The sequence below is a fragment of the Oryctolagus cuniculus genome, chromosome 6 (assembly GCF_964237555.1).
Source record: "Oryctolagus cuniculus chromosome 6, mOryCun1.1, whole genome shotgun sequence".
NCBI lineage: Eukaryota > Metazoa > Chordata > Mammalia > Lagomorpha > Leporidae > Oryctolagus > Oryctolagus cuniculus.
In genome coordinates this window covers 147,047,870-147,053,095 of record NC_091437.1, presented here as the reverse complement: position 1 = coordinate 147,053,095, position 5,226 = coordinate 147,047,870, and the positions used below count along the sequence as shown (strand labels likewise).

Genomic DNA, 5,226 nt, shown 5'->3' with positions numbered 1-5,226 from the left:
GGGAAGTTATGGAGGGGGAAAGCTGTTGTAATCCATAAACTGTACTTTGGAAATTTATATTTACTAAATAAAAGTTAAAAAAAAAGACCAACACCATTTTAGTGAAGTGTTTTTAAAGTAAAAATTAACATAGAATCATGATGAACAAATACCACATTTTTTTTAAATAAAATGCTTCTATGTGGAACCATATTGGATACTTGAGACAAAGGGAAATGTCAGCAATCTATTTATTCAAAATTTTGCTATTTTGTTTATTGTAGATTCATTGCATTAATATTGATATTTCAAAATATTTCATAAGAATATCATTTGTCTTGATTACAGAAAGGTTTTTGTGCCCCCTTAAATTTTTCACCCAAAGTAAATGTCACATGTACACCTAGTTCTGCTTGGATGTTCTTCCCATTTCTAGACATTGCAGATACAAAGCAGTCTTGAGGGCAAGGGCGTGTTATTGCAGAAATTGTTGTCCAGCAATATAGCAACAACTCCGCTGACCTCCCTTCTGTTCACCTCTTCACTTCCTTTTGTCTCTCACTGTCATTCTTCTTCCCTGATCCCTTTTATCATCCCTTATGCTCCTCCCTCATTCCTAATTTTTTTTATTTGCACATTAACTATTTACAAGGCCAATGGCCCACACGTTTCTGCACTACAAAGAGGGCCTCAGTCCTCAAGTCAAGGCAGTTCGTAGCATTGCCTGCTGTCTCAGCAGCAACACTGCCTTTGTCTTTTTCTCCAACAGGTTCGAGTTTTCCCTTTGGGGATCTGAGGGAGTCCAACCTTGTAAATGGATTTTGCACTCCTCAATCGGTACATATTTGATTTCTTATCCATGTAATAAAGAAGACTTTTCTAAGTAAACAGTAGTCAGCCCAGGGGACTGAGGCAGCTTTGGCCTGTGCTCCCTTATAGTTTTCTTGGGGGTAATTTTGGGACTAAAATCAGTAACTTATTCCTTACAAAATCAATAATGCGGGGGCACCTCTTAGGAGAAGAGAAAAACAGGTCCATTTATAGGGAAGCAAAATGGATAAGAAACCGTATTTGATTATGAAATTTTTTGTCTTCCTTGAAGAAAGCAGATTTCCTTCTAAGTGTTTCTTCCTTCTGGAACCATGTGAACAAATCCAGGCCAGCCTGCTGGAGGGAGAATGTCCATGAGGAGCCAAGTAAGTCATCTCAGCTGAGGTCCTTCAAACCCCTACCAGTTCTCTAGTGACCTAGATAATGACCTCTGACACATAAGTAACCACGCCATGTCCAGCTGAATATAATCTAAACTGATGATTAATCATGAACCAAATAAATAGCTATCATTTTAAGCCAAGATGTTTTGAGGTGGTTTTTTCCCACACAGCATAGACTAACTAACACAGAAACTGTTTCTTGAAAAGGCTTGGTGTGTTCTATCATGACAGAAGAAATGAAGATGTTTTCCTGGCTGCAGGAAAACCAGAGGTCTGTGGTTAATCAGAACTGACTCTATTGCACTTTACCTGCCAGCAAGAGCAAGAATTCTTTTTCTACTAAACTTCAGGGGTCCACTCTTACCCTTGATGATCTGTCTGCATCCATTCTCATGTATGTGGCTTCCATGAAATTACTCTAATCAACAAATTCTCAACCTAAATTCCCAGTTATCCCAGAGGTGGTATATATCAGTTTGAGGGCTACAAATCCCTATTTTCCTAGAGATATCCCTAAGGAAAGCATCAGCCATTGTAAAAAAAAAAAAAAAAAAAAAAAAAAAAGCTTTAGAAGCTTTGGAGGCTGGCATTGTGGCATAATGGGCTAAGCATCTGCCTGTAGTAACATCCTTATGGGCACCACTTTGAGTCCTGGCTTCTCCGCTTCCGATCCAGTTCTAAGATGGGCCAAGTCCTTGGGCCCCAGCCTCATGGAATACCCAGAAGAAACTAGCTCCTAGTTTTTCAGCTCAGCTCTGGCCATTGCAGCCATCTGGGGAGTGAACCAGCAGATGGAAGACCCTTCTCTCTGTCTCTCGCTCTCTCCATAACTCTCTCTCTCAAATAAATAAATAAAATCTTTAAAAAATAGAAGCTTTGGCCAATAGACAGGCAATATTGAATTCCCCCCTGGTGTCTTGGGACCAAGTTTCCATTTCTTGCTGCTCTTTAAGTCTGATTTCATCTATTACATCTATTCATCTATTACATCTATTTCATCTATTACATCTATTATACCTTCCCCCTACTCCACACTGCATACTTTTTCAGAAATCAGGTGGAAGATGAAGGACTTAATTCCTGGAAAACAAAGGGGAAAGAAAAATAGTATCTATTGTGTGGTTTTCATGCTATACTTTTTCAATCTTATTTTAATCCTACAATTGATGGAAAACATATGATTAATAGACAACTATGAGGTAATATTTGTCTCCATTTTGCAGATGATGACATTGAGGCATAACAGGTGAAGTAATCTACCCTTTGTAACAGACAACACTTTGAGAGGAAGGAATTGAGAGGTTGAGACATCATTTGGAGAAGAAAATCAGCTCTGACACCGAATTTGAATTTCAAGATGGCAGAATGTTTATGTGAAATGAAATAGATGCAGAATGAAGGGGATTATGATCTTAGACTTGTGTATTAATGTTTTAAAGGGAAATTGAAGACATTTATTTTGGGTATAAAGCAGTTTAAGAGTTAATTTTGCTCTTTCTCTTCTTCTGACCGGTATTTTTATTGATCTGAATTGTACTGGCTGAGTACATTTCAGCCTCTCATTTCAGATCCCCATCTCCCACTCCCAGTGGATAGGTGGGCTACAGGGTCTGCGTGCATGCTCTAAAAACCAATTGTCCAGGCCAGTGTTGTGGGGTAGTAAGTGAAGTTCCCGCTTGCAACACTGGTAACCTGCATGAGTACCAGTTCCCATCCCAGCTACTCCACTTCCCATCCAGCTTCCTGCTAATGAGTCTAGGAAAGCAGTGGAGAATGTCCCAAGCCCTTGGGCCTCTGCACCCTGTGGGAGACCCAGAAGAAGCTCCTGGCTCCTGGCTTAGGTCTGGCCCAGCTCTAGCTGTTGTAGTAATTTGCTGAGTGAGCTAGCAGATGGAAGATCTCTCTCTCTCTCTCTCTCTCTCTCTCTGTAACTCTATCTTTCAAATAAATAAATTAATCTTTTTATAAAGTAAAAACCAATTATCTTATGATTTTTATTTTCCTTTTTCAAAAAACATATCATTTGTTGAAATAAGGGCAAAGAAAATAAGAAACTATGGAAACAAATCTCAACAGAGACCTTGATGAACCGCTGAAGACAACATTGATTCCTGTTTAATTAAGAGCTGGCTTTCTTGTGCTCTGGCTGCTAGGAAGAGCAAGGACTTGTTCTAATACCCACTGGAAGCAGCTCTGGACGCTGACATCCTTCTGGCTCCATCTCTGTGATTGCTCACCCTCTCCCACTCAGTCACATCCTAGCTCAGAGCCCATGAGCATCCTTTCTGTTTGTATTTTTAGTAAATGCTCTATCCTGTTATTTGTAAGATGTGACTAGTTTATTCAGTCTGCTAAATCCCAGTTCCTCTATTAAATTATTCCTCTTAATCACGCACTGCTTTATTTTTCTATTAGTATATCATATTTGTCATAGAAATATTTTTTCTTCAAACTGGGTCACATCTCTAGGAAAAAATAACAGATTGTTGATATAGGTTTTGATTCTCTCTTACTCTCAACTTCCTGATTTTCACATTTTCTGTCTTTTTTCTTTGGAATTTAATATTATAATGAGTTATGTGGATTAGCATTTCAACTTCAGCTTTATTACCTTTGTAACTGTGACAAATTTTATAATCTTGGTCTCAGTTTACCTATCCACAAAGTGGGAATAAAATGATGAGAATGCCTACATCCCAGAATCTCTGTGGAAATCAAATATGTTTAAGTCTCATGGGCCAATATCTGACATAATAAGTAATGATTGCTGCTCTCATTATCTTCATTCTAGGTTCATGGGTAGGTCACTGCAGCTAATAATGTACCATCTTTTGTCAGGGCCCAGAAATCCTGACTGTTTAGCATCTGTTTCCCTTATGCTTCTGACTTACTTTCAAAATTTACCTCTGCCCACATCTATGAAATGCTTCATAACAACTAAGGCTTATAATTATTGACCTATTCATATAGAAATTCACAATTGAACTATTGGGGTCCTTTGGGTTTTGTTTATGCATCATAAATCCAACTTTCCTTTCCAGTAATTACACCCTAAGAGAGAGATGCTACTCCCAAGGGTAGAGAGGATGTAAGATTAGGGATGAGTAAGAATGTGTGTGGCCAGCCAAGTGCAATTATCACACAGTTTATCCCAAATAGTGGTCCCTAAAAGTATCCAGACTGGCTCTTCACGGAAGGCCAGTCTTACAGAGGAGATGGATTTAATAACAGCTGGCAGGAATATCAATGTCATAGATGATGAGCTGATTAAGGACTAACTCCATATCCTAGTCTTTCTATACCTTTTTGTACAGGATCAGGGTGGGAGGGAGAAGAGGAAGAAAGGCATTAATGCACATGCAGTCATGAATACAGGTTGGCTAAAATAGCAAAGCAATAGGATAGCCTTATCTGGCCATGTCCCAGATGTTGCTTGATGAGCTGTTTTTCATAAGAGATGCCTACCAGCAGCTTCTACAAACTCAAGCTTTCTCCATTCTCCTCATAATTTCTGGGAGTTTAGGCCTTCTAGTGCTAACAAGAATAGAGTCCCTGAATGATTTGAATGGAAACTGAGGCTTAGTGAGGTTGAATAAAATGGCCTAGGATCATCCAATTAGTGTCAGCAGCAGGATAAAGTCCAGTTATGTCTTAAAACAGAGTTGGTGCTTTTTAAATTACAACTCACTGAAAAATGATAGTTACTTAGTTGTGAGGGCAGGAAGAATAGTTTGAGAGAATTGTCCTGCCAAAAAAAAAGTATTTCCAATCTGCTAACCACCCTGGTATTTCACAGAAGGACATCTAGTTGCTGAGCTAATAATCAGGAAGTTTTCACCAAATAAGAATATGCAACAATATACATTCTGATAGGTTCTATTTTACCTCAAGGTGCAAAGTAAAGATAGACCATTCTGGGGCCAACTCTGGTTTGGCAGGTAAAGCTGCCGCTTGTGGCACCAGCATCCCATATGGATGCCAGTTCAAGTCCCAGCCACTCCACTTCTAATCCAGCTCCCTGACAATGTTGCTT

General features: G+C 39.1%; 1 long non-coding RNA gene across 1 annotated transcript; it reads left to right on the top strand.

The window, feature by feature from the left end:
• Positions 1-749: 749 nt before the first annotated feature.
• LOC127490612 (uncharacterized) lies at positions 750-2,926 on the top strand. Its single transcript, XR_007918711.2, has 3 exons — positions 750-816; positions 1,082-1,175; positions 2,417-2,926. It is a non-coding gene; the product is annotated as an uncharacterized lncRNA (long non-coding RNA).
• The last annotated feature ends 2,300 nt before the right edge of the window (positions 2,927-5,226 follow it).